Source organism: Columba livia, chromosome 4 (genome assembly GCF_036013475.1).
Source record: "Columba livia isolate bColLiv1 breed racing homer chromosome 4, bColLiv1.pat.W.v2, whole genome shotgun sequence".
Classification (NCBI taxonomy): domain Eukaryota; kingdom Metazoa; phylum Chordata; class Aves; order Columbiformes; family Columbidae; genus Columba; species Columba livia.
The window spans coordinates 33,901,088-33,914,807 of NC_088605.1; the positions used below are offsets into that span (position 1 = coordinate 33,901,088).

At 38.2% G+C, this 13,720-nt stretch overlaps 1 protein-coding gene across 48 annotated transcripts in view; it reads left to right on the top strand.

The window, feature by feature from the left end:
* Positions 1 to 13,720, top strand: part of SORBS2 (sorbin and SH3 domain containing 2) — a 224,502-nt gene that overhangs the window by 63,488 nt on the left and 147,294 nt on the right. For 25 of the 48 annotated variants that reach the window (XM_065061128.1, XM_065061136.1, XM_065061145.1 and 22 more), the window contains exon 1: positions 1,441 to 3,226. The exons of 3 other annotated variants lie outside the window; for them this stretch is intronic. The gene's annotated coding sequence lies outside the window, so the exon portion shown is untranslated. Of the gene's footprint in view, positions 1 to 1,440; positions 3,227 to 3,282; positions 3,708 to 5,687; positions 5,829 to 13,720 lie in introns of those variants that run through there. 20 more of the 48 variants (XM_065061130.1, XM_065061161.1, XM_065061174.1 and 17 more) reach the window with 12 other exon arrangements.

Consider the following 13,720-nt stretch of genomic DNA (forward strand, 5'->3'; position numbering starts at 1 on the left):
TAAAATCTGGTCTTTTGACATTTCCTGTCCATGGATGCCAATATATTGAAATATTTATTATAGTTCATGCTTTTAAAACAGTTCTAGAATGCAAATTTATTTTTTATGAAACAATGGATTGTAATGAAATGTATGCAAATGACAGTACTTGAATTGACTGAAGAAGTTATAAGAATGAAATGTTGCTTTAATGGAGGTATACATTTTATATTCTGTGGAGCTGCTTTGAGACAGCTGGAAACTCGTTTGTGAAGGAAAACAGCAGGAAGGGCAAAATTACAATGGTGACTGATATGTTGATACACTATCTATCTATAGATAAGGCTGAAAATAATGCCGGTTATTTCTGTCTCAAAACTGAAGATTGTTAGCAATGTTCTGGTGAAGGATCAGTGAGTACTAGTTTTCTTTCAGCTCCGATGGTTTTCGATGTGAACAACTGTCCTCCAGGTACTACAGTGACATCAGAAAATTCATTTGAATTAATGTGGGAGTACAATTTGAGCAAAGACACCAAATGATGTGTTCTATTTTCAGCTCTAACACAGCAGACAAATGGTTGTCTTTAAGCACTTAAATACTCATTGTAGAGTCAGTATGACTCTCTGTCTTGCACCTAAATATTTATATAAGGGGAGCAGGATAGCTACCACCATTTCAGCTGCCTGATTCTGGATCTTTCCTAAATACACAGGCACATCAGTGTAACTGAGCCTTGGGGGACTATCAGAGCTTATTCAGTCTCTGGCAGCTGCACAGGGGGTCCAGTTCCCATCCTTGATGTCATGATTTCAGCGGGGTTGGCCAGAAAAAATTTAATGGATGTGCAGAGCATATAGTAGAAACTGTTTCTAGGACTTCTGTGAAGCTTTTGGGTAGTTGCAGACAGATTAGGTACTTACACTTTGTGCTTTAATTGTTTGCTGAATTGGAACCATAATCTGCACTTGGATTAAGCCTCTTCTACCTAATCACTTAAGTCACTGAAGAGAAGGAAAGGTTGCATGTGCATATATATCATTAAGTCCTGTGTGCATACTGCAGGCAAAAGTTCCATCACTCTCAACTGGATAGACGCGTGCCAGCATTATAAACATAGTTCTAAGTGCCTAAAGACTGAATTATGAAGCTGTAATCTTCAAACAGGTTTTTTATTAAAAACAAACCCACCACCAACAAAAATAACAAGAACATTTTTATTAAAATACTGTGCTTCCACTGTTAAAATACCCGCATATTTATAGATACATAGATATGGACATACATTTTGAAACCTTTCCAAGCACTAACCTACTGTTTAAAAAGTCATGACTGCTACTTTTTCAAATGCTATAGTTTCAATCTGACTGTAGAGAGTACCAGGACAGTAACCATAGTAGCTTAGTGTGATAAAGTGACAGAAAAACTGCTTGCATCTTCACTTACTGGAGATATATTTTTTTTTTTTTTGTAGAGTCTATTAATGCATTAAGAAGTAAGGTACTAGATGTGCAGGCTGTTTCATGTTGCTTATTAACAAAAAAGTTAGTGAACTAATCATAGTGAAATGGTATTCTTGTAATGCAGACTGGTTTTGTTTTAATACTTAGTTTGTGTGTCAATAATTACTTCAGTAGTTAAATGTTTTCCAGATAAAAGCTTCAGAATCGGGTTGTGAAATCAGCAGACATCTTTTTCAATTTAAAAGTACTATTGGACAGTAATCATAGCACAGAAAGTCATGGAAGCCGGGGGTATGTTTGTCTGATGCTGGCACAGACTCAGCCACAACTGCAGTTTCAGAGGCGTGGACATTCATCTTTCTAAAGAAGGCTAAGAGAGGATGAAACAAGATTAAATTGTTGTTATTGTTGAAACACCTATTTAAATGGACTGGAATGTTTCAGCTCTGACGTATCAGAAATATAAACAGAATTTACCTGTTTCCTGGTGAGCTCCTGCCCAAGCCACTTTTCTCTTGTAATACTTTCAGAGAAACTAGCGCTTACAGAAAGGAAGGAGGGTGAAGATGCTTAGGGAAGAAATGTGTAAAATCCACCACAGTGGACCTTAGTTTTCTGCCTGGGACTTCACCGAGACACCGCTGTCCTTGGACCCTGAGAGCAGAAATTACACTTGGAGTGGTGGAGCAGCAGAGCTTTGTCTGCAAGCTGTACTCACAGGTGAAAACCCTGCTGTAGCCCTAGAAAAGTATGACATTGAACAAGGAAATGCCATGATTTGTTATACATACTAAGCCAATCCCTGTTAATGACTAGGAAGGGACAGAAAAATCTTTGAGAATTTTTGTATATGCAATGCAGCATACTCAAATACATTTAATATTTCTAAATGATTTTCAAAGGACTTTAAGTTGCTGAGAGCTGCATGTGCTTTCTAGCTTTTATTCCTGACTCCTTAGGCGACTGAGATATGAGATAATGACAGCTCTCGAAGAGTGGGAATTTTTGTAAGCAGCTTTAAATTGTTCACAAATATCTCCTTTTCTTCCTACTCCTAATTGAAATTAGAAATCGTGTTATTCTAAGTAGGATAAAATTGGTTTACATGGTGATTGAAATGTACAATCTTTGAAAACAATCTAATAAACAGCAACCTTTAACTTGTTAAGATCAATAAATGTATTTATAAATACTGGGAGTAATTGTGACAATGGCAGAGGTTGGCTTTCTGTAAACGAGCAGAGGTTTGGGCCTTATTGTTGGAAAACTAGCTGCCTGTTGTATAATGATTACCCCTGTTTCCTAAATATAGAAGATTATTTACCCTGAGTACTCATACTGTGCCTTACCCTTAAATTTAACGCATCAAAAGAGTGCAGGTGTTCATATGGTAACTTGCAACCTATTGGCCTGGGTTGCTTGTAGTGGGTGCTCCTCGCTGCTACAGCCCTTTAGCTCTTCTCAAAACGGAGCGCTCCCCGGCAGCCGCGGGCACGGCTGAGGCCAGCCGAGGCCAGCTTCTTCCGCGCCTGGAGCGGGGCGGGCGCGGCCGCTCCGCGGGGCGCGGCTGGCGGGGCTGGCAGCGCTGGCGCGGCGGCGGGCCCGGGCGGCCGTTGGCTGTTGCCATGGCGCCGGCAAGCCGGGGGAGCCCAATGAGCGGCCCGAGGCCGTGCTGGAAGGACCAGCCATCTTGCTTATGGGAAACAATGTGACATATTATGCTGTGCTTTATCGGGGAATAAACAAAAATCTCCTCGGAGGAAACGGAAGAAACGGGCATATTAGTGAGTAATTACAGCGGCTTAGCGTGTTTACGAGCTGCCATTTTGGCAAGCGGGTGACTGCCGGTCCTGCTGGCTGATCGGAGGAGGTGGAATGCAGGGTGATAATGCTGCATATCTGCTGTCAGGCAGCGGAGCGAGGTTTTGTCTGGTAAAGGCAAGGTTTCTCTGCAGTGCTATCTCAGCAGCTCGCTAGCCACTCCAAGTGGAAGCCTGTGGTCCCGGCGAAGGGTGGTGCCCGTCCTTCTGCTGCTGCTCCGGTGTGTGTGTGTGTGTGTGTGTGTGTGAGCGGCTGCTCCCGGGAAAGCGGCGCTGCTGCAGGCGCAGGTGTGTGCGATTCGTCGGGGCTCTGGGCTGCGGGCTGGACAGAAGCTCCTTCCCAGGCTTAACGTGCTGCTTTATGAGCAGATTGGCTTAGGAGCTTTTGCCTCTGGACTCTTCCACAAAAGGAAGCTGCTTGTGCATCTCGGCTTGTGTGAGAGAGGTACGCTTTTGCAAGGACTATTTCGGTTTTTGTAAAATAAAACTGAGCAAAACTTCATGCAAGGAATAAGCTTCTTCAGGTATCTTTGCATTTAAAGGTTGATTTGGTCAGTGGCTTGTTCTGAGTGGTTGCTGAATTAATTGATCTGATTGCATTTTTGTTAAATATTTCAATGGGATGTTCCATATGGTTGCTGATTCAGAAGGATGTTTATAATTGTTGCTAAAATTTTATGCGTGCATTTTCTACTAAAAGGAAAGGGTTTGTGGGGTTTTGTTTGTTTGTTTGTTTTTTTTTTTTGCTTTTCATTGTGGTTTTTACCATCAGGATAGCGTAGGTACAATAAAATGTTATAGCACTTGCGAGCATATTTGAAAAGCCTGACATCATTGAGTCCATCATTACTGAAATTCATGCATTGTGTTCTGTCTCAATGTAACTAGATTTAAATTGTCCAACTGCTGCTATGCAGTATGTAGGTCATAATAAAAAGCAGGTTTTTCACCAGCTTTCGATGGACTGCATGCCCCAGTGCTGTGGTTGATTAGTTTGTGGTACTTGTACTCCTAAGAGTAGTGGTATTACAGCCAGCTCACACCTCCTTTTTAAAGATATCGCACATACCGTGCTAGACAAGAGCACAACACACCCATTGTGTCCCTCCGTTTGGCGTTCAATGAAAGGAAGGAAACCAGCACTCCGCATGGAGCACAAGCACATTAATAGCACAAGATGGTTAAACTTCCATTGAACAATCTCAGTGATTTTTGAGATAGGCTAGAGAAGCTACAGAAAATAAAAACATAAAGAGAAATGGAAGGTAATAATTGAAACGGCAGAGGTTTTCTAACTGGGACTATATGGTAATGTTGTAGATTTTCAGTGCAAAATGAATTGTTCTGAATAGTTATTAATAATAACATATCTGTTTTAGAGATGAAAACTGTAATTAGACCTAGGTCAATAAAACTGCAATCCATCAGTACAGATAACATTTATATTAAAACTAGCACTTTATGAACAACCAGCTGTATTCTCACGCAGTAATACAGTTTCTGAATTAGCTGATATGCTGATATGAAATGCATTAAATTATTCTGACAAGTGAACCAAACATTCTGATTCACCTTGCATCTATAGAAAATTAAATTATATTGTGATCTTAAATCTTAAATGATTATGTAGATTTAAATCACACTGAGATGAGCCATTTGTTTGCACAGTTGAGTGGGCATGAAATCAAGAATTTGAGGTCTGGTATCTTTATAGTTAAATTAGTAACCAGTGCTCTGTAATTAGGAGGCAAATTCCAATGTGTTATTTCTCTATATATATCCTGCAAAGGTATTTGAACAAGCATGTTCAGCAACTATCCCCCAAATGAGATATTGCATTTGAAAACAGCAATATAGAAATGGATTGCTACCATGCATTTTGTCCATTAGAAAAACTCCATCTTACTTGAATCATTCCAGGATTTTGTTATTCGGTGAATGCACACCCCAACTTCTTTCGCTGTATCTCTGTGTAGGAGTCATATGGTAAGTTGTTTAGAGAACAGCTTTCATCTGTGTTCTGTAAAGTGGAATGCACATTTATAGTGTGGTGCTACATGGATATTTAGGATTGAGTCTCTAATTATAGTGAAAATTATAAACAAGCAGAGCTGGTATTTCCTTTAAGGTGTTTGTAAGCCTTTAACAAAGAGATGGAGAGCTTTTGTTGTAACAATACGAAGTACGGATATAGCAGTATTCAAGAAGTGAACAATCTTGCAGTTCAAGGTGGACATAATGTCACTGTGAAGGATTTAGGGTCTAAGAAAACAAGTGAAGACTACCTATGACTAATAACTAAAAAGCGTACACCAATTATGTGCTGATAGATGTGACTTATTTGTCCATACAATTTAAAGCAATATTCTCTACTCTTTCCATTCTGCTTTTCTCCCTTTGTCTTTTTTCTCATATCAATTCCCAGCTTCCCTGTTTCCTTACTGTCTCTTTGGCAACATCTGATCCTCTCAGAGCTATTTGTGAATCAAATCGGTGACTGTCAGTAATGGCCATGGAGGTGCTGCAATAGAATCTGGTGTGGAGGAAGAATTTAAATGAGTTAGAGGTAAGAAACCGTAATGAAGTAAGAAGTGTATCCACTATGAACTAGTTCCCCGTGATGTAGGTATAAATGTGTAGAATTGGGTCACTGATGTAGAAATCAAATGGGCATGAAGAGAGAGGGACATATTTCATCCCATGATGAAATGAAGTGTACTTATAAACAGAAGGCTTACAAGAAGACCTTGACAATAATATAACACAGGACAAACTGGGTATTTTTGTGCTGGAAAGGGTGACAGTGAGTTCCAATTGAAGTCTAGAAGTTTTTCAGGTTTCAGTGTAGCCATAGTTTCTATCCAAGAGATGATTATACATGATCTGTAAGTCTGTATGTTATGCAAATTAAGGCTCTCTCTTGGTCAGCAGTTAAGTAAATAGCATCAGCTGTCATACTTTAACATTACGGTCACTTCAAACATTTTTTTAGGTGGATGACCTTTGAAGGTGACTCTGGGCCCATGTGTTGTGCTCAAAAACAGGATACCAACAAAGCAAAACCAGGCGGATAGATCCTAACATGCTGTATCATAGTAGGTGCAAATAGTAATAGAAGTGAGAGAACAGGATGACCAAAGAAGGTAGAGTGCAGTTGTGTAACAGTTTTCTGTATGTTGTTTGTTTAAAAGAATCAACTTTGTGCAAACAGTGATAAGCATCAAACAGCTATGCAGTCTGTGGAGCACAATAACCTTTGGAGAGCTAGTGTGGGAGTGTGTTACCTACCCTCAACCTGTGGACTATTGTCTGTATACTTACATATATGACCAACCTGTGAGTAACAATACAGATGGCATGTGCCCAGGGAAAACACTCAGATATCAAATTAGGGTACCCTGTATAATGTTACACTGTGGAATGGCTGAATGTCAATTCTGTATCAGAAGGATCAGGTATTGAATACAATACACCAATGATGAGGATGCATCATGGAGCAGCCAAATTGCGTCAGATGTGACCTTGAAACAATGTTTCTGCTCCAATGAGTCTATCCACACAAACATGGAAATAAAAATTGACAATTCCTCCTTGTTTATAAACAAGAATTCTACAAATGTATACTTTGGTATGCTGTCCTACTACTCTGATCCTTTCCCATGTCATTATTTCAGTATTGCATTAAGCATGTTACTTATTGCCAGTTTCTTTACTGTTGGATGTAGTGTATAGCTTCCTATTCGAGAGATATTCTGTCTGTGTTCATTTTTCTTCAAGTAGTGTCTTGTCTTTTCATGAAAGTGTTTTGACACAAGTTGATCTTTATGAAATTACGAAGCTTCTTAACATTCTAGGGCTAAAACAAAAGCTAAAAAGATTTTCAAAAGCACTGAGGTAATGGAAAACTTTACGTATGGGAGGGAGAAGGGGGAGACGTAAATACTTAGAAGGGCAGCATGTATCTTGAGTGAAGGCGTGCTGGATGACCACATTCTAGATCTAATTTTGCTTTCAGTTTTTTTGAAACGTGAAATGTATAAATGCATTTTTCTTCTGAGATGTATTGTTCCATAACAATGATACATCATAGCTAATGCTGCTGTAAAGCAGGAAACTCCAAAGATGGAGCCTTTTTTTAACGTTGTTTCTAACTTCTTTCCCTAAATAGATTTTTTTTTTTTTAACTTTTTTTTTTTTTCCATCTTTTTGTACTGAATAAAGATAGTGTTCTGATTCATCCACCTTAATCACCAACTACCATCAGGGGGTTGAATAGCACAGATGTGGTTCTGTGTGCTTAAGTAACCTGAGTGACATAACACTTTTTAAAGAGTTGATGCTGAAGGTCCCAAGCCTCTAAGGATGGGTGGAAAAAAATACTCACAATGGTGGGAAAAGCAACCTTTCTTTCTCTGAATCTTTACTATGATCAAACTATACACTAAACTTTTTCATTAGCCTTTTCAGAAAATAGTTGTTGAAAAAATGCTGGGACATAGAATAATAAAAGCTTTACTTATTTTTAGGACACTTGTTCTGCATTTTATATACAAGTATTAAAGCAGTATAGAACTGAACTGTTTGATAGGGAACTACATCTATCCCTAGTTTGGCAGCAGTTGCTGATTAGCTAAATTTGTCCACAAATGTAGCGGTTTTTACTCTTTTGTTTCTTCAGGATCCAAAGGAAAAGGCAGGGATGCATGAGGAAACCCAAGGGAAATGGAATCAGTAACTGCAGTTTTCATACCTAAAAATCAAATTCATCCAGGCTTACAAAAATAGTAAAATGCACTGATTTCTAAAGGTTGCTTTTGCTTGCAGATTCAACAGTTATGTTAATAGTCAATCAGTAGATCTGCATGAAGGTCAGAATAGGTGGAAGGGTCGTCGTGGTTTTTTCAAACAGTTTAAAAACAATGGGTCCAGTTCTCTTTTTTTGAGCAGTATCAATAGGTGAAGTCTCAGTTTAACTGCAGCAAGCTGAAAAGTGGTTTTAATGCTTCCTAAGAGTCTTAGGGTTGGATGGTGTGGCCCATGATGAGGAAGAGGTAGGGACTGCGTCGAGAGCCGTAGAGTGTTCTTTTCAGCACATTGCCATGTTGTCTGAGGACTCAATAACTGTAGGATGAATGTAAAACTTCATCGCCATAGTGGGTCTTGAGTGCTACTGTGTTTAATAAAGCCACGTATGTCTCAGTGGGATAGGCACATGTATGTGAAGCCATAGGAGGCACAGTGTGCCGCCTTGCAAAAAGGTGTAGATATTACTTAAACATCATGTCAGTAGTAAGTGATGAAGGTTCAGAAGATGCAACAAGTTTTCCTGTGTCAACAAGTTATAAGTATTTGTACCTGAGGTAAGAATTTGAAAGATAAGTTAGCTAATTATAGAGATCTGATGGGTGTTCTTGACAAAATATAGTGACCTATCTCTAGATTTAGCAATAAAGAATACCAATAAAAGAACAGAAATAGGAATTTCTGAAATGTAAATTGTAGAAGAGATATTAGTACATGAGTTTATCGTATATAGAAAAGTCAGAATGAGTTATGAAAGCAGAGTGGTCAGATTTATATTTTTACTATGATTAATGAGATTAAATGGAAAAGCAGAATAGACTATACCACAAAACTTGTAAAAGTACAAATTTCAGTTCATAACAGCTAGGATTAAGACTACTTTGGTCTTTTGATTGGAATAAAATGCAAATATAAACAAAATATCCCACGGCTGTTTACAGCTAATCTCAAACTGCTTTGAATCTGACTAGAACAAGGTTATCCAGTAGGACTGACTTCCTAAAAGCTAATACTTTGCCAAAGTTTATTTTTAGCAAGTGAGAGGGGGAAAGGCTGCCCATGATTCAGTTATCTGGATCGATTCTGATGTCAGAAAAATGCATGAACTAGAAATTATGTATGTTACTACAGGGAGCCTCTGTGCATATGAGCAGTATTTTTACTGTTTGAATGACCAGAAAGGAAAAATAGTGATTCAGGGCAATAAAACAAAGTGTGGAGTAGACAGTTAAATTGGGTGCTTGAATGTTCTGCCTTTGAAGGTTTATTTTATCTAAATATTTAAAAAATCAGGCATTGTTATAAAACAAAAAATACTTCTTTTTTGTAAACATAAACGTAAACTGAAATCAAGATATTGTTGATACCAAGTTTTCAAGCAGGTGCAAAAGGTACATTTGTAAGGTACTAAATGCCTGTTTTTACTGAATTTCATCTTCATATGGGAACCTCAAACTCTCTACTCTGTTGCGCAGATAATGAGAACTTTTGTAGTTTCTTGAACTATGATAAATAAGAATGGATAAATAATGGATATGAGGTGATTCTCAATTGGTGAGAATTACAAGAATTGTATTTTAGGAAGGTTATTTAGTAAATCTCTAGCACAAATGTTTCGCTCTCTCTGAAGCAGCCAGTATGGACCATCATGAGGGGTGTGTTAATGGATTAGATGGCCCCAGATTTGGCTGGGTATTTCAGCTGCTCTTGTGAAACATCATGTGACATGGAATTTTTGAATTTCAAAAAGACTGTAGCTTTTGAGGCAATCCTAAGCTGTAGTGATTGGTCTAGATGAAGTATATAATAAATAATTCCCTTTTGAACATACAGGTCACACTACTAACTTCTGTGTGTTTTGTGCTTTGCATGTGAATTCTGGAGCAGCTATTGTCTGATTTAGACATTACCCCTGTATTTTTTTCCTACTAATAGTAAGGATTTTAGAGACAAGCAGCAGCAACCGAAAGCGATACCAGTGCAAAACACTTAGTGTGTATCTTTTAAGTCACATATTGAGCATATACGTCACACTGCTCCTTCTAGCAAGTTATGCATTTTCCACATTTTATTAAGCAAATTCTGACAGAAGCGAGCAGTTACCAGTACAATTTTATTTAATTCCTAGTGAATTTATAATGAACAAGCAGTGACATTCCTCCAGATAATCAAATTCATGGTAATTGCACTGTTTTTCTTTGGAGAAACCCGTAGTTGTTAGGAATCGCAAGGAAATAATAATTTCAGTGTGACTGGTGCAATCTAATGGTTAATTTGAATAAGTAAAATATAAAAGAGGCTAATCAAATGAAGTGCTACTGTATGAGAGCTAAGTGAGATGCTGACAGGTTTGACAGTAGAATAAAGACCAAACCAAAGACTTTGTTTTGACATACCTGCAGATAACCAGGCAAATTCAAGTCTTTTAGCAGACCTCTTCTGTAAGGGTCACTTTACAGATACAGATCATGTAATTTGAGCCTTGCAGATTATTCTACTTTTAAACAAGTATGACAGAGAGGATTTTAATTCCTTATTTGCATAGCTGTAGATTTACACATTCACATGATTTTGCCGGTGGCATTTGATTCACAGATGACTGATTTATGGTCTTGAGCAAAGGCCAGATTCAGCACACACTTTATCATCAGGACTGCAACCGCCACAAAAATTGTTTGGAAGTCTGCACCTGTTCTTGTTAACATATACTATAGCCAAGCATTAGAAGGATGCCTTCCAGCTTGAGGCATTAGTTTTCTTATGAGCACGGTAGAAATAATTGCAGAGATGTTATGCTAAATTAATGCAGGTGTGAATTTGTTTACTTTTTTAATATTTAGTGGTGTAATTATCTTAAACATAATTCTCTAAAAATTACTCACTGCTTAGGTAAAAACCACAAATGAAAATAAGCATGTCAGGATGACTAAAAAAGCTGCAAAAAGGACAACAGCAAATAGATGTTACACTATTTCTGTGTAGATGAATTACGCTTTCAGTTCTGGTGTTCACCTTCTGGATCATTAGCCATCAGAAGAGAAAGGGCAGATGAATTTTTTCCTAATGAACAGCAAGTTCATCTGACTTGCTAGTTGAAAGGACACTCTTGTGTTTAACTAATTGTTTCTATCAGTATTAGATTATCACATTGCAAAGAAAGCATGGAAGTCAAGTTGTCTTTGCAATAGGTGCTGAATGTAAGAGATGGAACAAACTTGGTTGCGAAGGTAAACTGAAGAGCATGTTTATTGACAGGTGGCTTTGACCACTATTTGACCATGATCTGTTCTGTGATACCAGTGGTTTCCTGATGGAAAAATGAAAATTTAAAAGGAATACGAGGAACAATAAAATAGTAGCTTTGTAGATGAACTTGGGAAGTGTCCTTATGATGAAAGGCTACTGCTTCTTATGAATGGATGAAACTTCCGTGGGAAAATCTAAGCACGTATTGTCCAAAGTTGTGATGAGAGTTTTGGGAGTTGCAAGAGGAGACAGGAAGAGAAATATGAAAGTGCTTGAAAGGGAAGAGGAGAAAGATATAATTGCTGCAGTGAGAAGATGAGGAGCCAGCTGTATGTGCCCACTGTTCTGGGGCAGGGATGGGTGTGATGGCTTCAAAGCAGAAAACTAGACTGGTCTCATGGGGTGCATTTTGCATAGATCAGAAAGTATTGCCTAAAACCGTGGGCCCAGATACTGTAGCTAAATTGTGTGATGACAGAGGCCAAACAATAGCATTCCTGATGAGGGACCAAAAAAAAAAAATTCAGACTTCAGAAATGGCTGTGGAGAAATCAGTCCTGTCAGGAAAAGTTACGACACGCTGCTTAGGAGAGCAAAGGGGAAGCAGGTGCTAGGAAAAAATGAGCCAGGTCCTTGAGGAATTCTCATGCTTGACTATTCACGGTCCTTTTTTTTTTTTTCTTTAGGTGTATTTGCATTCTAGTTAAATTTCTAATCTATGCACGGCGTGCCCAGGTGCACCACAGATTTTTTTTTTTTTTTAAATTGTTTGGTCTTCATATGTGTACTTAGGAATTCCAATTTGCAGTTTTGAAAACAAATGGATCCCTTCTGTGGTTTTATTCTTTATCTCACATTTTATTCTTGGGAGACTGATCAAGTCTTGGCTATTCATAAGCATGTTAGATGAAGCATTAGGAGTTTGGCCTGTGTTTTCGAATAGGTTGTTGTGTGAATATCCATTATGGAAACGGGACTCTCTCTAGCTGTCTGCCACAAAGAATGGAATAATGCAATTCTGAGAATAGGGATCAGGCAGTTGGTAGTTTGGAGGCAAGTGTAATAGTTCATAAAAGAAGTTGCTGTGGTATTTGGTTTAGCTAGCCACTCTAAAAGAAGGAACTTGATTCTGAGATTCTGAAGTCAGTACCCTGAACTATCGATGAAACAGTTATTTACACTGTGAACTATCTGCTCCTTCTGCTATGTCTATATATTTGCTGATAATTCTCCGTGCTCATTCCTGTCCATTGGTTTTGTACTGAATTATTTTAAATAGGGCAAATTGTGTTAGAATGTTAGTGGGATAGCTTGTGTGTTTTCTTTGTATACACTTATGTAGTAGGTATGCAAATGATTTATAGAAAGTGTCCATTCCTCAGAGCATGTACTTGGTTTTCAAATCATCAGCTGAGCCAGAAGTTTGAAGGTGTGTTGAATTCAAACATAGCATAGAAGAATAAATATATTGCAGGCTTTCTTGTGTGTAGTCCTCTCAGAAATCTGTGTAGCTCCACTGTCATATTCAGTATTGTATATATTTTAGTTAGACTTCTAATGACTTGGTCGTCCAGTATGTTTAGGAACAACTTCTCTTTAAATTCATTAATAATGTATTTTTCTGAACTAATTGGAGATAATGCTGTGAAAGTTTCACATTCAACACCTAAAATTGTAAAAACATTCTCATCATGTATGTAAATTAAATATTCCTAGAAGAAGACTCTCCTTTTGTTGTTGGACTTATTTTCACCAGTGTTGGCATGTGGATAATTTTTACTGAGCATCTTTGTAAAGACATAAAAGGATTTTTTAGCTATTCAGTGCCCAAAAGCAAATAGGTTTATTAATGAACTTCTTCAGGGATAATTTTAGAACTCTGTTCTGAGGCCTCTACCCCATTTTGGTGGGTACAGTTTACGACTGTAAAATTTGTACCCTGTCCTGGTTTTGCTAAAAACAAGCTTCTCTTTTAGTGAATTTGCCTGTCAGCTAAAGCCTTCATATTAACTGCATTTTCCTGGATAACCAGACACATGTTTCGGTAAACCTAGCAATGGAATGCAAACTTATTGATAAGCATGCATGGACATCTCGTGAGAGGGGTGACGAGAAACAAGTGACCAAGAAACTGACCAACTGCATATAACATTCCATTCACGTGAATACTTCATATAAAAGTGCGAGATCACGAGGATCTCGTCCCTTTTTCCCTTCTGCTTATGGCCGACATTAGGAGAGGACCTTGCTAGTCGTCCCTGCAAACTGAGGCCTAGTGACAGACTGAATCCAGCTCCGATTGGCTGCAGAGTCTAATCCAGGACTTCAGGTGCCGGCTCTGTAGTTGCTGAGACTTTCAAGATTGGTTTTGTATATTTTGTATTATTTTCTCTATTCTTATTAGTAGCA